Raw genomic sequence first — 13,207 nt, 5'->3', positions numbered from 1 at the left:
CTGATCGCTAGTGTGCTGACTGAAGTATAATTTGACTGGAAATTACACGCCTCCGAGGAACTTGGTGTTTTCATGTTGTATGCCAGTTTCTTTTTCAAAAATCTTTGGTCCGCCACGGACGCAACAATTGGCCAAATGTGCCTGATTGTGGTCTCTTTAAACTCCAATGTTTCCACTGTCGTAATATCGTAACGACCCACACGTAATTGATCGTAAACTATAGTTGATAGTGTACACTTTTGAACAATTTGATGCGTGCTCATGTGCGAAGATAAATTGCTTTACGCTCGTTTACGATCTATTCCCTGATACAAAAGTCCATGTGTCACCCGTCACCCATTTACAATTACAACAATGCGTTCAGACGAATTGGAATCAAAGTACTGACAGCAATGGTGTGACGATGCTTTTGAAGAGGATGGATATGAAAGCATCAATTTAAGTTTAATTACCTCACCACAATTATGTAATTTTTATTGATTGTCATTTATCCGCATCCTTAATTTAATTTGGCATAGCTGCAGTGTACATGGACTTTTACACAATCCACAGTTCTTTGTAAAACTTTATTAAGAACAAGAGGCTTGTTTGGCATTATTTTTTCGTACGCAAAATTTTCGTACCCAAATATTTTTTAAACCAAAATGTTTGTACGAAAATTTTGGCTACGAAAAAATTGTGGGAACGAACATTTTGGGTACGAAAAAAATTTGGATACGAAAATTTTTGGTACGAAAAAATTATGCCTACAAAATTTGGGTACGAAAAACAAATTTGGTACGAAACAAAATTTGGGTACGAAAAATTGAAAAAACTTTGGGTACGAAAAAAATTGGGTACGAACAAAAAGTTGTTACGAACAATTTCGGGTACGAACACAAATTAGGGTACGAATAGTTTTTCATTAGGAAAGATGGGGTACCTGTAAGTATACCGGGGTACCCAAAAGTATCATTTCAAAATCGGTGCACGATGAAATATACTTCAAAGTACCCGGGGTACGGGGAAGTAGTACCCGTGGGGAACTTGACCCATTCAGCCTAAGTACCGGCACATAGATTGTTAGAGATAAAAAACTGGGTACGAACAAAATGTTGGTATGAAAAACAATAAAAATTTGGGTACGACAAAAAATGGGTACGACAAAAAAATGGGTACTAAAAATTGTGGGTACAAAAAAAATGGGTGTCTGATTCCTGTCCCGAACATCTGATAACTTTGAAAGAGGACGGGAACCAAGCTGCCTTTACCCGTATCAATGATAATCAGCGAGGTATGCTGGTTGAGAAAAATTAGCTAACTCAATCGGACTGGTTCGGTCTTTTACATAGGTTGCCATTGTGAAGATTTTTTTCACGGTATGATAACTTAGACAAGCTGCTTCGCTGAAGCAGCATCGTCAAAAATTGAGATATTTAATTTGCTTATTTTAGATTCACATTGTTTCGCCATCGGACACGAACATATGCAAATTTCGGTCAATGACTTTCCACGATCTACATAAGATTAGGTTTGTTAAGATCACTATACTCATTTTACACTAAAAACCCAAATTATAATTCTGGCGCCAACCGATATAGGGGGGGGGCATTTTATTTTGCCTGAAACGATCATCCTGATCGTGTTTTCGTAAGCATTGCGTTTTCATACGAGTTGGTACATAACCATACGTTAATCAATAATCAAACCTCTCTGTTACGATACGATACAATTGTGGTAAATTGTATACCAATTATATTTCTATATTACATTTTGTATTGATTTCATGAAATACATTCATGAAATATAACGTCAAGTCTGCGAAACAGCTCAAACGCTAACGCCATCAAATAACGTTATGACACGTTTGTTGTATTTGTATTGTCGAAACCAAAACCCTTATAAATTTAGTAGAAAGTTTGTTTTGGTGTTTAAATATATAATTGCAGTTTTGCACACACAAAATGAGTGTGATTTTTATATCATGTAGATTTTATCGTCTTTATGTGTGAAGAATGCTTGCGAAGAGGCAGTCAAATCGAAATACGGATATATAGCAATATCATCACGTCAGATAACAACGCGCGGATTGCAAATATTTCCTCATATTTGAAGCGCCGGCATTTGTTATGTTTCGCCATGGACGGTTGTGTACGATGGCATAAAAGGGGCAATTGAAATATGTTATTTAGCGATTGAATTTTATAAATGATATATTTTAAGAAGAAAACGTAATGCGGTTATGTTAGGAATAGAGAAAGAATCTAAACGCACGCGCTACACGTGCGACGTGATCTTTTGGATTTTTTTTTAAATTTCCAAATCTAAGTTAAAGGATATTGAGCTATTTAAAAGAGCACGTAACCGCGAGGTAAATTATATAAACATTTGTTTAAATAAATGATCTTCACTAAAATTCAATCATTACATTACATTAAAATACAAGACTAACCAAATCCATTATCAATCTTAATTGTGCTATGTTGACAATGCAAACGTCATTTTTTGATTTCGAGAAAGAATGATTACATGTTCTCCCTTAACGTTTATCTTAAAGACCCTAACGCAGACCAGTGAGCCCAAGGCCAGTTTTAAAGTAGATGCTGACGGGCACCTTAATGAAAGTGAAGCAGTCCTGAACAGGTGGGCCGAATACTGCAGCGACATCGGTAACTTCCCGCTTCGACCAGGCCCAAGTCTCCTTCAGAGTGATCCTAGAACCAGAAGCAGACGATGAAAGATCGTCCATACTAAGGAAAGTATTGAAAGAAAAAGTGGTTATTATAAAGGCAAGATAGCCTCCGGGAGTTGGCGAAGTCCCTTTTTAGCTGATAAGTACGGCGAAGAGGCAACGACAACACTTTACAAGGAGATCTGGGAGATATGGTAGTATTAGACCCAGTCTCTGATCTTTTCCTTACCGAAAAAGGGCGACTGAAAAGTAAAACACCGATTAACTGTTCGCGGATGAGAAGGCGGAAACCAATCTTCAAAGGAAGAGTTAACAATTTTGATACATCTTCACCACCTTCAATCACCTTCAGTGATGATTAGAAGGAGGAGGAGGAGGAGGAGGAGGAGGAGGAGGATGAGGATGGTGATGATGATAGGATATTATAAAAAATATATTTATATAGGTTTATTCCGGACGTATATGATATTATGAACAATATAAACTATATACATCGTATGTAACTAAAGTGTAACATAAGTGTAACATAATAATCAGAGTTGCCAGATGTTTGCCATTTGTTTACTTTGAAGAACAAAGGAACAGGAATCAATATATACATCATGGAAATCATTACAGTGTGCATCTGCTTAAATTTAAAGATCTTTTGTTTTACTTTTACATGATGATAAATCTGAAACCACGCATTTATGTTGACACAGAACTCGTCATGCCAGAAAACTTGACTGATAAACGTTGATATCAGTCTGTTCCCTTGTCGTTGTCATATGCGTACTTTATATATTTTGATAAATAGTTTAACATATACATTTTATCTAAAATAAAAAAGGCAAACCAAACCATCGATATGCAACGGGCTTTGATACAGCGGCGTGAAATTTCGAGCAACATGTGCGTAGTAGCACCGATTCAATATTTTGTTTGCGTCAATATCAGTCTATTGTCAAAGGATGATGACGTTTTTTTTTGTTGGTGGTCTATTTGAATATACTCGAGGACTTACAAGGCCTTGAACATTTTAAGTACAATGTGACAGATGGTGTTCCTCCTCAAAGTTGTTGAAAGCAAAACCATTTGGTAAAATACAGTCATGCTTATATTGTCACATGTTATTTACTTCTTTAACAAATATCTTACAATTGCTTTCTCTAAAACTGAAAGGTCGTAAATTTTTCGAATAACATAGTCCTGTAGTCCTTTGCTAAATTTGTTCAAATCAAGGCTTGTAGTCGAAGTCCCAAAACACTGGACAAACTGGTAAGTATACTGACTTATATAGTAAAATAACGGATTGAGGTCCTCTTTACAGTTTTTTTATCATAGTTTACGGTAAGAGGAAGGTGTTACACGTAAGGATTTATATTTTCAACATTGACTTATGAACATGTTTTAAATACCTCTGACAATTCGAGCTCCAGAGTTTAAATTACGTTGCAAATAATCTCTCAAAAAAGCTGTGTCGCGTTTTCACGCAAGGGAGTAATGAAGCAAAAATCATATTTATGTTTTAGGTATTATTTACATAAGCCTCACTAATCACGTTTAAAATCCCATATTCGGCTATCTTATTAAAACGTAATGGGGTAAATATTTCTGAAAAGAAGGTTTTTTGTTGTCAATCATTAACCGTGTTATTAAAGTATATGTAAAACATAATCAGCACTAGCTGGAGTAAAAAACAAAATTTCACCATGACGTGTAACAACTGATTGGTTTCCAAAATGTTTGACACTAAATACTCGACAAAATACAGGAACGCACAACAGATGCATTTAAAATAAATAAACCTGGGAGCATTATTTTAAATCAGATACCGAATCCAGAGGGTTAATTCAGCTCTTAAAGTTAAAATAAACAATTAGAAAAAACAATTAAACAGAAATTATATAGAATACATTAAAATTTAAATACCATCGTTCAATGGTTTTACAGAAGAACACAACATAATATTCTGAAAGAGATAACATGAAACAAAAATGTGTATATAGTTATTACAAACTACTATTTCGCATCATACTAATAGTCTATTATTTTGTTACACAATGTGAATAAGTTTCATACAATGAGATTCATATTTACTATGACTAGGTATTATGCCATTTGCAGAAAACAATTTCAATGAAAATGTGAATGAATACGATAAATGGCGAAATGGTTCCGCGAAATTGATTCAAAACATCACCAGGGAGTTGTTTTCAACTTTAAGACGAAAAAGGCGGTCGTCAACTGCGTCATCAGTTCCACTCCAGTCTCCAACAAGGACAGTAGGTAGATTTGCCAAAATGAGACCAACGAACGAGGGTTGAGGCTTCTGTTATGTTGAAAACGGTAAAGTAAACAACCACATCATTTTCATCGTTGCGCCGCAACGGTTCAAGTTCAGCGTCATCAAGGCGATTACAAAAACGCTTTCAGTCGCAAACATCGACAGTGACCATAACTTAGTCCTTATCACCATCAAGCCGAAGTAAGAGAACAAGTGCATCAACAAGAACAATCGCATTTGATTTGACTTGGATAAAATGAAAACGTCATAGAAAACAGGGGCATTTCAGGCACAGGAAGGTAGCAGGTTTGCAGTCCTACACATCCAAGACAATTATATCGACACCATAATCAAAACATTAAAAAGGCCCTGCTTTAATTGGCTGAAAACGTTCTTGTGAAAAAGAGGAGGAAGAACAATAATTGGGTGACGACAGAGATCATTAAACTCTGTGACAAAAGAAGAGAGTTTGGGCATGACAAGTACGTCAGCCAGAAATCTATGACAGAATACCAGACAACGAACAGGGATATGACGAAGAAGATGAAAGAGACCTAGGGGGATTTGGTTAATGAGTTATGTATCAATAAGACACGGTACTATTTTTTAGCAGACACCGACGCCTTCTAAACGATCCCATACTAGAAGCGGACGACGAACGGCCGCCCATACTTTAGGGAAAGTTTTAGGAGGCTGTGACACATAAGTGTCTAGGACTGCATCCATTATGACATTTTGCCAGACGATTTTGGAGAAGAAGAGGTATCCCAGAGGGTTGATCCAGTTTATTGGTATGGCCCAACCAAAACAGGGCAGCCTAAAGCTGTTTTGAATTATCGCACAATAAGCCTCATCATCCGACTCAGACAAGTAATGTTACGAATCATCTTTAAGCGAATGGAAATCTATGCCAAGGAGCTGCTGACGGAAGATACGTCTGGATTCAGAGCTAAATGGAGCACAGTGAAACAGATCTTTTCCTCAGTGCCATCATTAAAAAGTTTAACAACAACGTCCGCTTTTCCACAACATAATCGACTTTAAGAAAGCTTTTCAACGGATGTGGCATATCGGCCTATAGCAGGTTCTTCATTGACAAAGTGATGTTGAAAGTCATCTGAGAAAACGTTAGCAGCGCAATACTTCATGATTTACATTAATGTAAAGTTTTCAAGGCATCAGTGGGCGTCCGTCCGGGATGTCTGCTCTAACCCGTCTTATAACTTTTTTTATTTGAGAAGATAATATAGTAGACAATCCAAGACCAACACACCTCTATCTCAATCGGTGGTAGAGCCTTGAGATTCTCTGATGACATTGACCTCATAAGTGACACCAGAAGTGAACTCTAAGACCTCACCAATAAACTCTGTGATCGAACAGAAGCATATGTAATCATGTTGAACATCACTAAGTAGCCGTGCAGACCACATCGTAAACGACGAGGTTAGTTATTGCTCGAATCCGCTGCAACTGCCGGAGGACTGACTGAACTTTTGGAAACGGCTTTTAGAGGTCTCGGTATACCAAATGGTGTCAATCGCTCTGATTTTGTTTGACTTCCCACTTCACTCAGCACAAGTTGTGCAGACGGATAAAATGCCGGATACGTCGTAGGAAATGCCTGGTAAATCTTTTACGCTGCTTGAAATGTCTCCTAGTAAAAGAGCATTAACACAATTATTGAATACACTATTCTGAGATACGACTTACCAGGGTCTATTTGAGAGTTCATATCGTACGTGCTGTTTCAATAGATGGTCGAAATTTCAATTTCTATAATCTTTGGAAACCCATAAAAAAGTGATAATTACATACACGTGCGCAATAATATACATATATATAATATACATATATATAAATATATATATATATATATATATATATATATATATATATATATATATATATATATATATATATATATATATATATATATATATATATATATATATATATATATATATATACAGTGTCCGACAAATTTCTTATTTTTCAGGTAGCCCACTGGGCTACCAATAAAAATATTTGGTAGTCCATGAAATTTTCCTACAAAATGATAAGAGGCAGGTTTTATCTTTATTTTATTTCTTCATTTACATATACATAATATGTATACATACATATACATAATACAGCAAGTAGTCTGATGTACACAGTCAATATCGTAAATAAATGTTACATTACAGGCACCGTGTACTTAAAGGGATCTTTTCACGCTTTGGTAAATTGACAAAATTGAAAAAAGTTGTTTCAGATTCGCAAATTTTCGTTTTAGTTATGATATTTGTGAGGAAACAGTAATACTGAACATTTACCATGGTCTAATACAGCCATTATATGCATCTTTTGACGATTTTAAAACCTAAAAATTATAAAGCGTTGCAACGCGAAACGATTGAATAATTTGGAGAGTTCTGTTTTTGTCTTTAAATTTTGTGAAACTACGAAGATTGCTAATATAAGGTATAAAATACTTCAAATATATGTACTCGGCGGAATAGCTCAGTAGGCTAAAGCGTTTTTACTTCAGGACTCTGGCATGACTCCAGGGGTCACTGGTTCGAAACCTGGTCCGGGCAATGTTCTTTTCCTTTTTTTAATTTTATTCTTGATTTTTTACTGGAGCTTTTACGATCCAATGTTTACATTTATCGATATAAAGCATTTAATGAATAAGTTAAAAAATGCCAAAATCTGTGAAAAGGCCCCTTTAAATGTAAATGTACCAAAGAAAATCATATACTACATGTAGATATTACATGTATGTGCACATGTATGTGTACTTAAATTCGGACAGCACGTTAAGTCTGAAACGTAAATAAAACGTTTAGATGATCAATACGATTGACTCGTATGGTGTTAATCAATGCAATTGCCCTTTTTAACAACAAATATCGAGTTTCAAGAAATCAAGAGTATTAAATCATTTATTTACTTGTGTTCGACACGAAGTACTGTCCGAATTTACGTATTGCATCCGTATGTTACGACACTTGTGTGCAGTCAATATACAATACAATAATTGTTTCAATAATGAAGGAACTGATACAGTGTAACGGTAACGATACAGCGTGTTGACATTATATTTTATTAAGAGGTAATGTCAATGCCAAATAATTCGCGAGTTACCCCGGTACTTAAGTTGAAATTCACAACAAAACTTTTATTGGAAATTAAATGATCTCAATGTTGTACCTGCTACGAAATTTTTATTTACAAATAAAAACACCCAACGCCAATTTTCGTGGGCTTTTTATCTGGACAAGAAATTCATTTATTAAATGTAGAATTTTGTAACCTAAAATAGCTGTACACAACGCGTGCAAACCGCGGTAGGTGATTTACACATGTTGCAATACATCGGTCCTGATTGGGAGCTTATTTCATCATATCTTTAAATAGAACCATTTGCCGAAATTCATTTGACACTTTAGAAAATGTCAAACGTTTGTGTTTATGACTCTTATCGTCTCTATTACCCACCCATAAATTGGTTTTAAAAATATATATCGGGCATATATGGGATTATTGATTAACAGACGATTAATCCAATTATTAATTGACAATGCAAACTAATTAGCAGGTGTTAACCTCGTTCACACTGTTGTTATTAATATTCATTTTCAATTTCGTTACCGTTTTGAAGAATCCGCTATTGTTTTGATTTATTTAATGTTTGGCGTCCTTGGATACTTAACGACATCAAAAACGTTGTCGCTATTACTCATTGTTGCGGTTAACAAAGAATTCCAAACTGCGAAATGATGTTGCATCAGGTGCGCCAACTATCCTACCGGTTCTCATTATAATATATTATAAGCAGACGACAAATTTTGATTCTGATTGGATGATTAAAATACACTGTTACTGTTTACGACATTACCGCAAGTGATCGGTGACTGATTTAGATTAGATAATTGATTGCACTTTGTTATTGGATAATAAGCAATACACAGTGTACAAACAAATGGTCAGCATGTTTATTCTACGTATGTCTGTCAATAAACCGAGCTACCGCTCTTATAGATTTATAGTAGCCCGGCGGGCGTCAGCTGGAAAATTTCAGTAGCCCAATGAAAAATTTCGGTAGCCCCTGGGATCCGGGCAATGGATTTGTCGGACACTGATATATATATATATATATATATATCCATACAGTTTGTTTAATGTATATACTTTATTTAACCAAAATCAAAACCCATCGTGACTTGTTGAATAAGAACACTCAAATTTTTACTACAAAATATGTGTTAAAGAAAAATAGTTAGATTGTTACTTTCTTATTCATATTTTTTGATTTCTGATTTTTGTTCATTTTTATGTTTAGGTGATAATATTAGTATTTTAAAAGTATACATATATTCAAGCATTCTGTAGCTATGCGCCCTTATTATGGTTACAACTAGAGATATATACATTATTCGAATATTCGATTTAATGGTCAGTATTCGAAAAACAAAATTGATATTTGCATATTCGCATTTATTTAAACGTATTGTCGTAATATTTAATGACCTGCGAGCCGCTTACTAACTTGCACCCGAAATCACTTGGGATTAACATGTTTGATGTGACGTTCTTCGTGTGAAACTGATACGCGGCCCCGTATCAGCGTTAATTGCGCAATTCAATATACACACTCTCAGAAAGGCCTCGAACTGTTGTTTGCAAATGGGGTGCTAATTGACGGCTTGAATTGACTGGCGAATTATAATTAAGTTTCTGTGATCACAGTATGAACAGCCATTAAAATGTTTGAATTGTTTTAATCGTTCGGATCGTTGATAATATAGATAATGGGGCTCCTAAATAAGTTTTAAAACTATGGAAACTTCATAAAATTATTATGATACGCTTGATTCACAAGAACCAGAGGTTTAATATTTGGTGTGTAACATAGCATACTCTTACTCAACAATGTTTGTTCAAACTTTGTAAAGGATGGCCTCGCCCCGGGCTTTCTCTAGTTTTACATTGGCTTTCAAAGAGAAATAGACTAAATGGAAGATTAAAGGTTCAAGCTTTAAGCTTGCTTAATCGTAAAAGTATGGGAAAAATAAATTTCTCATAGTAAAATATTCATAAGATTTGATGGATACTTGATGATATAGTTTTCGAACGAATTCAATATTGTATAAGGTAACAGCCGGATGTCATAACTTAACAAAGATTTACCTCGATATACATATATACGGTTTTTACGTTTTATTAAATTTCAACATAGTGAAACAATAATTAATATGTACACATTCAGATCTTTATTCACCACATGCTTGTAATATCGTTGTATGTTTTCGGATATTCAACGTAAATGCAAAGATGAGTAACCCGAACATTATGCAAGTTATTGCCAATTATTGCTTTTTAAAATCAAAGCACATCGTACGAGAGTATTGCTAGCATATGTACCTTCTAAGGCAATTGGTACTTTTCCTCATATTCATTTATTTAAAACAAATGTTTCATATTACTTGATGATCAACAATATCAATGCTCGCTCACATGCATTAACATTTCGTTAATTTAGCCCAGCATTATTTGAAGATATTAGCTTCATCTTTAATAGCAATTGTTGCCCAGTACCGAGATCTCTTCTCCAATAAAGAACCCGTTACGTAACGGCTAGGTTAAGGGGTCGTGTTTATATATTATTGGTGAAGACAAAATACATGAGTGAAATCAAACATGAACGTTGAGTTATTTGTTTTCAAATACATTTCACATTTCACAGATAATAATACCAACATGATAAAGATTCACTCATACAATATATAATATCATGTACTTATATAATACACGCTAATTAGCAAACTAACAATCGGGTTTCAAAGAAACAACATATTCATAAATGTTGCTCATGACCTGTGAAATGTATTAATAATAAATCATTATGTAAAAATGTGGTACGTGTTTGCATGTTCTCACAACACAACCACCATTTTCTTTACGGGCTGGTTCCTTACCAGAATAATTAGTCTTCTGAGTGAGAATCAGTTTAATGACAAGTCAATTTTGATTATAATAGAAATATTCGAGTAGTATTACCAAAACCATTACAATATAGACTATAAATTAAGATCGTGAGACACTGCATCTTATTTGTTTGAAGTTGAACTAATAATATAATGAAATGGCATTAGAATTTATTTGTTAACATAATCACATACAAATATTTCCTCAATATTTGTTTCGTGTTTCTTTTAAATTGCCGGCTGTGGGCACATGCGCAGCATCACAATCGAACGCTATTGAACGCCATTACTGACTTCATATGACTGTTGTCGTTGTTTGCAGTACATTAATCATTATTTTCAGTGGAATATTCATTATGCTTTGTGCAATTTTCTTTACGTTCGGTGCATTCGTCATTGTATGCAGTAGTTAAAGCATTACGCGAAGTAGTCACAACATTATGTTCTGTCCAAACTTCTTGACATTCTGTAGATTCAACATTATGTGTAGTAGTTTTATCATTATGCGCTGTCCAAACGTCTTTACGTTCGGTACATTCGTCATTACGTGCAGCAGTTACATCATTATGTGCAGTAGAAACAACATTACGTGCAGTGCAAACTTCTTTCCGTTCGGTACAATCGTCATGACTCATTATGTGTAGTAGTTTTATCATTATGCGCTGTGCAAACGTCTTTACGCTCGGTACATTCGTCATTACGTGCAGCAGTTACATCATTAAGTGCGGTAGTAACAACATTACGTGCTGTGCAAACTTCTTTCCGTTCGGTACATTCGTCATATGTGTAGTAGTTTTATCATTATGCGCTGTGCAAACGTCTTTACGTTCGGTACATTCGTCATTACGTGCAGCAGTTACATCATTATGTGCAGTAGTAACAACATTACGTGCAGTGCAAACTTCTTTCCGTTCGGTACATTCGTCATGACTCATTATGTGTAGTAGTTTTATCATTATGCGCTGTGCAAACGTCTTTACGTTCGGTACATTCGTCATAACGTGCAGCAGTTACATCATTAAGTGCAGTAGTAACAACATTACGTGCTGTGCAAACTTCTTTCCGTTCGGTACATTCGTCATATGTGTAGTAGTTTTATCATTATGCGCTGTGCAAACGTCTTTACGTTCGGTACATTCGTCATTACGTGCAGCAGTTACATCATTATGTGCACTAGTAACAACATTACGTGCTGTGCAAACTTCTTTACATTTGGTGCATTCAACATTATGTGTAGTAGTTTTATCATTATGCGCTGTGCAAACGTCTTTACGTTCGGTACATTCGTCATTATAATGATAAAACTACTACACATAATGTTGAATGTACATAACGTCAAGAAGTTTGGACAGAACATAATGTTGTTACTACTTCGCGTAATCCTTTTACTACTGCATACAAAGACGAATGTACCGAAAGTAAAGATAAATGCACAAAGCATAATGTATATTCCACTGAAAATAATGATTAATGTACTGCAAACAACTACAGCAGTCATTTTAGGTCATAATACACTAAATAGTTTCCCTATATAATTCAATGTAAAAGCGACAACTTTGAGCGAAAATAAATGCAACATTTTGCACATAGAGACCCCCATAACCATACCTTTTCTTAAAGGCCATTCTAAGCGGAATCGATTTATGCAATAAAAAAGATATGTCATGTACAAAGCAAGAAAGAACTTGACACAAATCAAAATCGACTGTTTTTGCAACTTTTTTTCGGCCGTTTCTTAGTGGAATGTAACCTTTTCTAGTGCAATGGTTTACTATAGTCTTCAAGTGTATCATATTTCAGGGATTCAGTAGTGAACACCTATTCATGCCCTACCATTAGCTCCGCAAGATAACACCCAAATAATGGTAAAAAGTGTAAAACATGCCTTCCTGTCAACTATGATATTTTTTTTAGAGAGTACAGCCCTTCATGAAGCGATCATTTAGTGTATTGTAACCTATAAGACAACTTTTACTGTTAAAATCGCGAAACTTAAGCACTTCTCGATACGTATAAACCTATTTTCTATGTGCATGCCAATTTTCAGACCGATCTTTCACGTAGAAATGCTTGAAAATGCATTTTATTATAACGCCTTATAAGCCATATGGCATTCGCGTTCGGAGCTTTGATTTATAACGGGCGTTCAGGCGTAAAACGATTACCCTAAATAATTACAATCGGTCAAAATACTGGAATATTGTTACAAGCTATGTAGAAAAAGAAGTAAACAACTATTAAAACGTGTTCATGAGCTCTTTCAGCACAAATTGTTGCGATTTGAGATGCTCAAGA

The 13,207-nt window shown here is 35.0% G+C and overlaps 3 protein-coding genes across 4 annotated transcripts in view; 2 read left to right on the top strand and 1 right to left on the bottom strand.

Moving 5' to 3' along the window:
• LOC127873462 (uncharacterized) overlaps positions 1-13,207 on the bottom strand; it is a 211,531-nt gene that overhangs the window by 109,221 nt on the left and 89,103 nt on the right. The window lies entirely within an intron of this gene.
• LOC127873452 (uncharacterized) overlaps positions 1-13,207 on the top strand; it is a 209,543-nt gene that overhangs the window by 133,442 nt on the left and 62,894 nt on the right. The gene's annotated exons all lie outside the window — the stretch shown is intronic.
• LOC127873458 (uncharacterized) overlaps positions 1-13,207 on the top strand; it is a 185,126-nt gene that overhangs the window by 121,367 nt on the left and 50,552 nt on the right. The window lies entirely within an intron of this gene.

Source organism: Dreissena polymorpha, chromosome 3 (assembly GCF_020536995.1).
Source record: "Dreissena polymorpha isolate Duluth1 chromosome 3, UMN_Dpol_1.0, whole genome shotgun sequence".
In the NCBI taxonomy this organism is placed as follows: Eukaryota; Metazoa; Mollusca; class Bivalvia; order Myida; family Dreissenidae; genus Dreissena; species Dreissena polymorpha.
The sequence above is the reverse complement of the archived record's forward strand: the minus strand, read 5'-3'. Positions and strand labels throughout refer to the sequence as shown.